The sequence below is a fragment of the Neophocaena asiaeorientalis genome, unplaced genomic scaffold, assembly GCF_003031525.2.
Source record: "Neophocaena asiaeorientalis asiaeorientalis breed wild unplaced genomic scaffold, Neophocaena_asiaeorientalis_V1.1 scaffold72, whole genome shotgun sequence".
Lineage (NCBI taxonomy): Eukaryota > Metazoa > Chordata > Mammalia > Artiodactyla > Phocoenidae > Neophocaena > Neophocaena asiaeorientalis.
Window position 1 is genome coordinate 2,948,176 of NW_020185336.1, and position 13,196 is coordinate 2,961,371.

Genomic DNA, 13,196 nt, shown 5'->3' on the forward strand with positions numbered 1-13,196 from the left:
TTTTGGCTGAGTTAACAAAATTAAGGCAAAATGAATCCTGAAGCGAGTAATAGTCCCTCTCAATTTATAAAGCATAACAAGATTAGGGAAAAGATCTTTCCAAGATTTCAGAAATTGACCTATTACACTGTTCATCAATATTCTCAGAAACTTAAAAGACAGATTGTCAAATAGCAAAGCAGAAGCCACAACTCAAAACTATGTATGCTCCATAAATACATGTTTATGCAAGTAAATTAGACAAATTATATACTGCAATGATTTCCAAATAATGTCCTATAATTATTATGAGATTGATATTTTGTCCATGTTTAAAAGATAAGAAATTAATTTCCTCTTAATCTCCTAAGGACATCACTAACAATTCAGTTCACCTCTCAGACTTAAAGCTTAAAGGCTATAAAATGTGGTACTCAATTCATTTTTATTCAGTTCAATTCAAGAAATATTTATGAAATGTCTGTTCTGTGTAAGAGCTGAGTTAGATCTCTTTTTTGACATCATGATGATTAAAATACAGCCTCTGGCCTTGAGGGGAGAACATTATCCTAGGGATGTTTAGACAAGTGTACACATATCTATAGTGTAAAGCACAATAAGCTGAAAGCTATAGAAGTGTCATAGAGAATCAGAGGGACTATACTGAATTAGTAGGATTAGAAAGGATTCTAAGGAGGAGCAAGAATGAATCCCTAAGACCAAGACATAACAAAGAGTATTTAGTTTATTATTTTGAGTTTCATTTGTCATTGTGATGACTCCAAATGAATATGCTAGTACTCAGGAGACATGAGGATTAGATGATAGCTATTTCAGTGATTGGTTGAACAACTGTACCTCAGATTACTTAATGGACTGGCTTCACTCTAAAACAAAGTATCTAGCAGTTTGCCACATGTGGGTTTATTTTGTTCTACATTTTTCTCGTCATTTGGATTGGAGACACAGAAATCTCTCTTAGGAAGTTTGCCAACAACAAAGGTGATTACTACCAAATTGGTTCCAAGAATTTTAGAATTCGAAAAGATCTTATAAACCATCTTGTTCAGCATCCTTATTTTAAAGCTAAGAAAACTGAGTTTATTAAAAAGTGGTCATTTCATTTACCGTAAGTTTTATATGCTCCAACAACAAACCTTCACACTGCATCTGAGGAAATATTCTGTATTAATTATAAGATGTAATTATCTCTACTCAGTAATATCTACACCATCACAAGAGAACTAGGTACCTCATCTTCAGAAAAAACTGACAAGCCCAAGATAACCATTAGAGACCATCATGGTGGAAGGGGGCCTGGAAAATGGTCCCTGACTCTGTTGAAGGCATTAAAATTGTTCAGTGTGAAGAAAAAAATTCATGTAGATATAACACTTACCTATTTTAATGGAAATTATGTGGCAAATCTTCTATATTGCTTCAGAAGAAGCAATGGCCCTATGCGAAGACATTACAAAACAGGTAATTTTAGTTTGAAATCAGGAGAAATCTTCTAAACATTAGAGTGGTCCAAAAATATCTGTCTGGTAAAATCATTGAACTAGACTGTCTGGTAGAATACCTTCCAATTTCTCAACATCCTACATTTCTCTGGATTTGCAATACTAATAGGTATGGGATTAATTATTCTCAATGCCAAACGGTTTAATTTCTTTATTTTTCTCTTTTATTATGTTACCAATATGATTCGACCAACATAAATATGACTTATGAATTATCTTTAAAGAATTTGTTATCTCACAAATTTCTTTTAAGGCTCCCGCTGTATTTGAATTTGATTAAATTCTCAATGACCACCAGCTATCCTTTTATTCTTTTTACATCTGAAACATAGGTAATCTTTTATTTTCTGGACTGCAATGTCATACTGTGGAAGGGGAAAACATAAGCACCAACAATTCTCCTTCCAAGTTAATATAATGGGAATTTTAGAAATTACATGTCATTTGTATTTTAAATGGACAAGTTATTTTACTTGGGTGACCAGTGAGATGAAATGGACAGAAGGTGTCAGGAAATAGATTAGGAATCATCCTAGATACAAAATATCATATGATAAATGAAGATAAGTGAAGAAGACCAGATGGAGAACTTAGGAAGAAATAAAATTATGGGTAAAAATAAATGAATATTGACATTGTTTATGGAAGAAAATTGAAGAATATTGACATCATTTTCTGATATTGGACCATCTCAGAGAACCAGAAACTTTTAGTTCTAACATTAATACTATAAATTATAGGGTGACCATGTATAAGTGAAAAAATATTTCTTAACATTTTCTTTATGTTTAAAGTGAGGGAAATGAAGTAACCCAGTGCCATATGGGGGCTCACAAATAATTTTTGTCAGGTGTTTTATCAAAAAAATACATATATATCTTACCCTATAATATATATGTATATTTTATATATATATATATATATTTTTTTTTTTTTTGCAGAGAAGTGGTTTTATTTTTTAAAAAGAAAGAAAAGTCTAGACTTTTCTACAAGTGCTTCATTTTACACTGTCAGGTTGGTTTGGCTATTTGTCAGAGAATCTTTTGAGACATTATATCTCATATCAGAACTGTCTTGGAGAATAATTGTTTGCTTTGTGGTCTTATGGCAGTAATTCTAAAATCTCTGGAGGCAAGGTTATTTACAGAATAAGGTGAGAAAATTTGAGACATTGCTAAAAACAAAGACCATATCTTTAAGTAACTTTTGGTAAGCACATCTAGTATTTGCTATAAAATGCATAGGCAACCAGTATTGGGAGCTGTCATTACACTTATATTATTGAGAGTTAATTGCAATGAGAAAGAAGAAACAGAGAATATCTACAATAATAATGCTCCAAAGACATTGAATTTTGAACTTGATATATACCTTGAAATCAGAATAAAATGGCATCTTTAATACAGCACCTAGCACAAAACCAAGCACTCCTCTAGTACTCAATAAATATTTGTTGAATGAAAGTCCCAATTGATCAATCCTACCAAGAGTCAATAACTAGATCGATGTTAGAACAATAACATACATATGTTCCAATTATTTGGGAATGGTAAACAGAAGCTTTGAAAATTTCATTTGGTGGTCAGAAAAGTATATTTTTGTTATCAGCAAAGAAGTACATTTTGGCCTCAATAATAAGCTGTAAGACAAAAGAAGTTTATTACCATTCAGAGGAACCAGTATTACTAATAAATATTTAGTGTGCAATGTTGATCTCAGTTTGAAATCATCAGAAAATCTTTTAAAGCAAAAGGAAACAAGATATATTCAAATTGTTGCACTGATAATTAGACAAATGTCAATCATCACAAGCATGATTTACAATCAGGTTTCAAAACAAACAAACAAAAAAATCTGTTCAGTTTTGCCATATTTCAGCCCCTTGTAAGCTCCATGTAAAAATAGGCTGTCTCTCAAATATGGGCAGATGCTCTAATTAGTGAAAATCAAGAGGATGTAAAGCATTGTATGTATCACAGACAAACTGATTCCTTTTTTTTTAATTAATTTATTTTTTAAATTTATTTTTGGCTGCACTGGGTCTTTGTTGCTGCGCACGAGCTTTCTCTAGTCGCGGCGGGCGGGGGCTACTCTTCGTTGTGGTGCGCGGGCTTTTAATTGTGGTGGCTTCTCTTGTTGCGGAGCACGGGCTCTAGGCACGCGGGCTTCGGTAGTTGTGGCACGTGGGCTCAGTAGTTGTGGCTCACGGGCTCTAGAGCGCAGGCTCAGTAGTTGTGGTGCACGGGTTTAGTTGCTCCGCGGAATGTGGGATCTTTCCGGACCAGGGCTCGAATCCGTGTCCCTTGCATTGGCAGGCGGATTCTTAACCACTGTGCCACCAGGGAAGCCCAACAAACTGATTCTTTAACTGCTGAAATTGGCCTTATAAGAGTATATATTTTATTGACTAAATTCAAAGATGATTAAATAAAAATGAATTCGAAATACCCTTTGAATTTAGGGTTTGGCTCCACCCCACCCTTACTCGATAAAAGTCCCTGGACTTTTTTTTTTTTTTTTTTTGCGGTACGCGGGCCTCTCACTGTTGTGGTCTCTCCCGTTGCGGAGCACAGGCTCCGGACGCGCAGGCTCAGCAGCCATGGCTCACGGGCCCAGCCGCTCCGCGGCATGTGGGATCCTCCCGGACCGGGGTATGAACACGTGTCCCCTGCATCGGCAGGCGGACTCTCAACCATTGCACCACCAGGGAAGCCCGTCCCTGGACTTTTATTGCAGATGAACTGAACATAGCTTTCAAAGACAAAAGATGTACAAAAGCACAATCTTTTAATATAAGCATCTGCATTTACTAATGCAGGTTCAGCCACCTATTTTTACAAGATACTTATTAATGAATGTAGAAGAGCAGGATAAAGTGATGAGAGTTTAATTTATTTTGGAAGTAATGGTTTGTACAGTAATTATCGAGAAGCAGCCACTTGTCAAATGGAATCAGTAACAAGTGCAGTTGGGAGAGGTTTTCTGGTACACAGGCACTGTGAAATGTTTTCCTTTGCAATGAGAATGGACTCCCTGACAATAGTTTATTTTGCTTTAAAAAAAAAAAAAAAACTGTAAACCAATTATATTTGAGAAACTACATATGCTAGCATGTTTGTGAAGATTAGTTTTATTCTAATCAGTTTCTCTTTATTAAAAAAATTAGAAGTTCTCAGTGATAGATAGTATTTAATATTTTAACTTTATTCAATGTTCCATTCACCCTTATTCTTACAGGACTTGACCTTGGCCCAGAAACATTGACTTGGGTCTGTGGGCAGGAAAGATGGAGAGTCACAGTCCATGGGGCATATTCAGGGGGGCAGCATCTTGGGGAATAGGCCTAATAAAAACGTAAGCATATTATCAGAGAATATATAATCCTTCCGTGGCAGAAAGGGGGAGGCATTCATTCCAGAGAGATCCTCGGGATAAATAATGAAAGGATGAAATCCAGAAAGGAAGACCTTTGGAATAGTTACTGGCTAATCAGGGTGCTGGGGCATTTTATACAGTCAGTTATGACCTCTGGTTTGAGGAGGAAGACTCAGATAAAGATATCAATGGAAAATATACTCTGAAGTAAATTTTTAGCTGTTAAGAAAAAGACTAAGGGCTTCCCTGGTGGCGCACTGGTTGAGAGTCCGCCTGCCGATGCAGGGGACACGGGTTCGTGCCCTGGTCTGGGAGGATCCCACATGCCGCGGAGTGGCTGGGCCCGTGAGCCATGGCCGCTGAGCCTGCGCGTCCGGAGCCTGTGCTCCACACGGGAGAGGCCACAACAGTGAGAGGCCCGCATACTGCAAAAAAAGAAAAGAAAAAAGAAAAAGACTAAGTAAAAAGTGATACTTTACGTTTTCTTCAGAAAATGAAAGAAAGAATAATTTGGGCTCAGAATTGTTTGGGCCTCCACTAATATACTACTTTTGATAATTCTTCAGGGTTCACCAGGCTCTACATTTATGGTCACATAAAATAGACTAAAATGACCAGTGGGCAGTTAAGGAACTAATCAGTAGCTCAGTCAAACCATTCAATTCTTCCATCTTGAAAATGAATGCAAGTTACTTTCTTGTCACCTTGTTTATGTCACATTTGCATTCAAGTTAACATAGTTTAAGAAATTCATAGTAATAAATCATAAACAGAAGATCTGATTTAACTATAGCAATCTCTGTTGATGCATCTAAGTTGATTGATTAAATATCAAGTTATAAGATATAATACTCAGGGGATGTTTGGAATTCTCTTCCCCGGCAAATAGCATTTCAAAATCTTTTTCCTTTTAAATAGCAGTTACAAGTTCCATTTTTGACAAACACAGGGTAACAGAAATCAGATGTTCCCTTCTGATCTGAAAAAAACAAAAAATGGGTCAAAATATATGCAACAATAATTTTCACCAAGGATGATGATCACTAAGAGATAGGAAACAACCAAGATGAACCATAAAATCACCCTAGTTTGCTGCCTTGAAAGAATTTTCAGGCCATAGCACAGGGAGAGAGAATTCAGGTGGAGTCTATCAGACTCCCTAAGTTGAGTGGAGCTGAGAGACCAGGGAGACTAAGGCAGCTAGAGCTTGTAGGACAGAATAATGGAGAGAAGAGAGCTACACAGAAGGAGAATTCTTGGAGATCTGTACACTGTCTCCCTTTGAGTTTCCAGCAGAATACTGATCAATGCATGTATATGAAGAAAAAAATACCTGAAAATTTTAGATAAAACAGTACCTGTAGGTTTAGGACTAGTACCCATTCCTCCCAGCAAATTGGAACACCTCCCAATTCAGGGAAAATTGGTTTAAAAATTCAGAACGGTCTTGTCTCAGTAGTGGGGAATAATTAGCTCTAGACTACTCTGGTCCCAGCTAACAAATCTTAAAAAGCAAGACCCAAAAAGATCAGTTCCCAAGTAACTGAACTGCATCTTGGAACAAAGGTCAAGTATACTTATCTACAAAAATATCCAGCACCCTAATAGATGAAATCATCAATGTCTAGCATCCAATGAAAAATTACCAGGAATGAAAAGAAGGAGAACAAGACCCATGATAAGGAGAAAAGCATTAATTCCAGAGGAAGAAATCAAAGTATACTATGATAGAGTTCTTATCCTATATGTGCAGTGGTATGATATCATTTGAAAGTAAAACTGTGGTAAGTTGAAAATGTATTACAAAAACTAAAACAAGCACTAAAATAACTAAGCAAAGAGTTATAGCTAATAAACAACAAATGAGATAGAGTGAAAAAAAATACTCACTTAAGCAAGGCAGAATAGAGAAAAAGGTAGAATCATTGGACAAACAAACAACAAAATAATAAATTTAACTTAGCCATATTAACAATCACATTAAATAGAAATGGTCTAAATACCTCAACTAAAGGACAGAGCATGTCAGATTGAATTACAAAGCAAGACCCAAGTATATGTTGTCTAAAGAAACCTATATGAATAAAGATGTTAAAAAATTAAAAAATAAAGAAACCTATATTAAATATAAAGGCCAACACATTAAGTGTAAGGTAATGGAAGAATATATACCATGCTAACACTAGTTTAAAAGAGACTGGAGTGCCTTTGTTAATGTTAGACAAAGTAAATTTCAGAACAAGAATATCATTAGGGATCAAGAATTTAATTTCATAATGATAAAAGAGTCAAGCACACATAACAATATTAAATATTCATGTACCCAGTAACAGACCTTTAAAATACATAAAGCAAAAACAACACTGATAGAACTTCAAGGAGAACTAGACAAATTCATAATTGTAGTTGGAGGTTTAATATCTCATTCTCAATAATTGATAGAACAAGTAAAGAGGAAATAAGAAAGGATACAGAAAACTTAAGCAACACTATAACAACATGATCTAAATGACATTTATAAAATAGTCTATCCAACAATTTAGATAAAATGGACAAATTTTTTGAAAGAAATAAATTACAAAATTCATTCAAGGTGAAATGAAAAGCATAAATTACCCTATATCTATTAAAGAAACTGAATTTGTAGTTAAAACTTTCGTATAAAGCAAACTCCAGACACAGATGGCTAGTGAATTCTATTAAAGAGTTATGGAATAAATAATACCAGTTTTACACAAACTCTTCCAGAAAATAAAAAAATGACAAAATCCAGACAAACACATTATAAGGAAAGAAAATTCCAGATCAGTATTCCTTGTAAACATAATACATAATTTATTTAGTGTATAAGCATAAACATAATGAACAATGTTTTTAAAAATTTTAGCAAATGGAATGTATAAAAATGATAATACATCATGAATAATTGGGGTTTATCCCAAGAATGCACATTTTAAAAAATCGATCAATATAATTCACCATATTAACAAACTAAAAAGTAAGAAAATCACATGACCATCTCAATAGATATACATAAAATTCAACATTCATTTCTGATAAAATCTCTCAACAAGCTAGGTATAGAAGGGAACTTTCTCTACTTGATAAAGGTTATCCATGAAAAATCTACAGGTAACATTATATTTAATAGAGAAAGACTAAATGCTTTTTCCTTAAGATCAGAACAGGCAAGAATGTCCTCCAACATTTTACTTGAGTTTCTAGTCAGTAATATCAGGCAAGAAAAATAAGTTATAGGCATCCAGATTGGGACGAAAGAAATTAAGTTGTATTTATTTAGGCAATATAATCATCTATGTAGATAATTCACTGGAACTAGAAACAACCAAACAAAAACTACTAGAACTATTAAGTGAGTTTAGCAAGATTCTAGGATATAAGACCAACAAACAAAATTACATTTCTACATACTAGCAAAGAGCAACTGGAAATTGAAAATTTAAAAAGCAATGCCATTAACCAAAGCATCAAAAACAGAAAATAGCGATAAATCTGATCAAGATATTTAATAAACACTGTACAATGAAAACTGAATTAAAGAAGATCTAAGTAGAAATTAGAGAAGATCTACGTGGATGAAGAGATACGCTGTGTTCCTGATTAATAAACTCAATACTCTTAATATGTAAATTCCCCTCAAATTGATCTATAGATTAAAGGTAATCTCATTCAAAATCTCAGGTGACTTTTTTATAGAAATTGATAAGTTGATTCAAAAATTCATATGGAAATGCAAAGGATCTAGCATATCCAAAACAACCTTAGAAAAAAGAACAGTTTTTGGACTATACTACCTAATTTCAAGGCTACACATAAAGCGACATTAACTAAGAAAATGTCTGGATAATGTGTATTGGCACAGACAGAGAGATACTGTTCATGGAACAGAATAGAGTGTCCAGACATATATCAATGCATTGTGGGGAATTGAATTTTAACATTTCAAAAGCAATTCAGTGGAAAAGACATAGTCTTTTCCAAAAACAGTGCTAAAAATTTTACACTCATTTGTCTTAAAAAAAGAACTTTAATCTATACTTCAGAAAACATACAAAAATTAACTCTAAATGGATCATATACCTAAATGTAAAATCTAAAATGACAAAATATTTAAAAGATAACATAGGAAAAATCTCGTGGCCTTAGAGTTAAACAAAAATTCCTTAGATGTGACACCAAAAGCACAGTCTATAACAGAAAATATTGATAAATTAGACTTTATTAAAATTATAATTTTAAAATTTGTTCATTAAAATTTTTAAATACTTTAAAATCTGCTTTTTGAAGATAAACCACAGACTGGGAGGAAAGATTTGCAAATCATATACCTGATAAAGGACCTGTATCTAGAATATATAAAGAACTCCCAAATGAAGACAAACTATCTAATTTTAAAAATAGGCCAAGGGGGCTTCCCTGGTGGCGCAGTGGTTGAGAGTCTGCCTGCCGATGCAGGGGACACGGGTTTGTGCCCCGGTCTGGGATGATCCCACATGCCGCGGAGCGGCTGGGCCTGTGAGCCGTGGCCGCTGAGCCTGCGCGTCCGGAGCCTGTGCTCCGCAACGGGAGAGGCCACGACAGTGAGAGTCCCGCGTACCGAAAAAAAAAAAAAGCCCAAAAATTTGAAAAGATATTTCACCAAGCAAGATATATTGATGGCAAATAAACACATGAAAAGTTACTCAACATCGCAAGTCATTAGGGAAATGCAAATTAACACTACAATAACATGCCACTGTACACCTGTTAGAATGGCTAAAATTTTAAAGCCTGACCATATCAAGGGTTGTCCAGGATATGGAGCAAAAGGAACTCACACTTCTGGTACAACCACTTTGAAAAACAGTTTCTTAAAAAAGAGAAACATATAACTAGTACCCCATAAGATTTGGACAGTCCACTCTTAGTTATTGACCCTAGAGACATTAAAGCCTATGTCCATACGAACACATGGACCTAAATATTCATAGCAGCTTTTATTTCAATGGCCCCAACTGGAAAAAAAAAAAAGCAAAATGTCGTTCAACAAGTAGATGAATAAAATAATTGTGGTATACTCAAATAATAGAACACTATTCAGCAATAAACAAGAAAGAACTACTGATACATGCAACATGTTTGACCACCAAAATAATTATGCTGTGTCAAAGAAACCAGACCACTAAGAATCCATGCTGTATGATTCTGTTTATGTAAAACTCTAGGAAAGACAAGCTACAGTTGACCCTTGAACAGCTCAGAGCTTAGGGGTGCCAACACCTCCACACAGGTTGACTATCACATTACAATCAGATCGCTGTATCTGAGGTTCCGCATCCTCAGATTTAACCAACTGTGGATCATGAAGTACTGTAGTATGCATTTACTGAAAAAAATATCCTCCTGTAAGTGGACCCCTACAGTGCAAACCCATGTTGTTCAAGGGTCAACTATAATCAGTAATAACAGCAATCAGATAAGTGGTTTGTTAGACAGTTAGGGGTTAGTAGAGGTGGGAAGGAGAGGGGTGGGTTTGCAAAAGGTCAGAAGGAAACCTTCAGGGGTGGTAGATATGTTCTCCATCTTGATTGTGGAGATGGTTTCATGGGTGTATTTACCTATTTCAAAACTTATCAAATTTTACACTTTAAATATGTATAGTTTATTGTATGTCAATTATATCTCAAAACTTTTTTTTAAGAATTACCTGTTGGCAAGTCACTGCTATACTTGCTCTAATTTAGAAAATCTTTTATTCAGCTATCAATTGCTAGTTATATCTACTGACCACTGAGTTTGTTCTTCATACTTGTCAAAATTTAACTTGTGATTATACTTGGCCTCTGTCCTTATCATGCCTGTTCTTTGTTTAGCTTTGTCCAGAAAATTGTCCATGCCAGGAAAATTGTCATGGTCCTCCAGCTATAAATCCCCTCCAGGCAATTTAACTGTTAATATCTTTCCCTTATTTCCTTCTTATTGAATGAAGACAGGTTATATTACCCTCCCTCACTCAGCCTACAAGTATGTCAGGTTATATATCAGTTTCAGTCCGTGTTAAATAAAGCATACATATACCCAGGTTCATTGGAGAAAACACAGGAAAATGAAAGTTTAATAATGCTCACTAAACATTAGAGTCCTAGAAAGGTTTGCCACTGGTGCATCTTAACTTGGTTATAAGATATTGAATACTACTTATTTCACAATATGGTTAAAACCAATCTCTTCAGACTGCATTTATCTACCTTCTTCCAGCAGCCCTGGTTTTGAAGCATTCCCAGTAGAGAGAGAGTGATTTATCTCCCAGAAAGAATTTACAGAAATTTCTGTGATTTCTATTCATCCTACCAAGAGTCAAAGAAGAAATAGCAACTGTCTTACACTCATCAGAAGCATTGATATTTAAGAACTATTTCCTCCAAGCTTAAAAATACATATATATTTCACCATTCCCTTAGGAAACTTAGATGTTAAATAGGTCAACCACCTGATGAGTTGCCTGGCTTTAAGCTCCTTATTTTTTGTTTCCATTCTTTAACTAGATTTTAAAATGTTAAATTAGTTCATTTAAACATGCACCATTAAATTAGCTGATAATGTATAATTAGGTAATACATGGACTTATAGCATCTTTCTAATTTCTTTATATCATGTTTTTATAAAATTGTAAGAATGGTACAATTATAATTCCACAAATTCATAGGATCTTACAGTATTAAAGATTACCTAGTTCACTGAATATTTGCTCATAACCTAATTCGTTCGAGATTCAGTTTCTCCCTATAAATAATAATAATAACCCCTACTTGCTAAAATGTAACATGTGGCCAGTAATGTGTTAATGCTTTTCTAATATTATATTTAATCCTACAAGAATACAGTGAGGTGACTCTTACTATAACCATTTTGCAGACTAAGAAACTGACATCTAGGGAGTTAGACACATTTCTCACAGTTGTACAGCTGGTAAGGGGCAGACTTGAGATTCAAGCTCAGGTCCATGTAATAACACAATCTATGTTCTTACCCACTAACAACCATACTGCATGCCTATAAGTATGAAGATTGAATGAGATAAAAGGTGAAAGTGGGTAGTACAGTGCCTAAGAAACATACTCTTAGAAAGTGATCATTTTCTAATGCTATCTGAGCATCCCTCAAAAGGTGGTCGATTTAATTTCCATTGGAATTCTTATGGTGACAAAAAGTTGACTATTTCACATTCTGTTCCATTTCTGGATAATTCTAACTCATAGAAGATGCTTTCTTATAGTGAGCTGAAAACTGCTCCCCTATAGCTATCACCTCTTTGACCTATTTCTGCCCTCCAGTTGGAATATTAATTGCAATTTCATTAAATTTAGAGCTTAATTTAGGGAGAATTGGCAACCTTACAATATTGAGTCTTCCTATCCCAGAATGATTTGAAGCTCTGATTAATTCAAGTTTTCTTCAAAGATGTCCTGCACAGGTGATTTTGAATAGCGTATGCCTTTTGGTTGTACTGTGGCACAATGGGAAAAGAATGACTTTCATTTCAAAATAATTCAGGTTTAAATTCTGGATCCATCTTTTATTGAAGGAGTATTTTATTTCTCTGAGTCCATTACTTAATTAATAAAATAGAAATAAAATCATCTACCTCACATAGTTGTATGCAAAATGCTTTGCACAGTGTCTGGAATATAATTGATATTCATTAATGTTAGCTACTATAATTAATATTGATCACCCAGCCAATTTTCTAGCATTTTAAGAAAAGGTGTGACACATTCTTTTGGAAATCTATACTAACATGTCATAGACTTCATTATCAAAACATTCTTCTCAAAATAGTGATAATAGTCTAAGTATTTCACATTGTCATAGTTTTCTTTCAGAAGATAAAAGAATACTTAGAATAAGGTTTTTGAGAGTGCAGGATCTTGAAACAGACATAACTGGGCTTCAATACTGACTTGCACTTCCTTGGGGAAGTATTATCACTTATTTAGACTTAGTTTCCTTGCCAGTTAAAATCAGGGAAAAAAGACAGTACCTGCCCATAGAGCTGCTTTGAGTGTTAAATGAGACTGACATGCTAATTCTTGCTGCTGTGAGTATTAAATGAGAAAATGTATATTAAAAGTATGTAGTAATGGATATGTAACCACAACTGCTGTAACTGTTACACCAAGCCAGATTTGTAATAGGATATATAAAACAGATTTATGGAACCTGCACAACAGTGGCTTGCTCCCTTGATGTAGTCTTCTCATTGGGCAAGTCTGCTAATCCCCATGATTGAGTTCCCAACAGTACTGTCTCTTGCTTTAT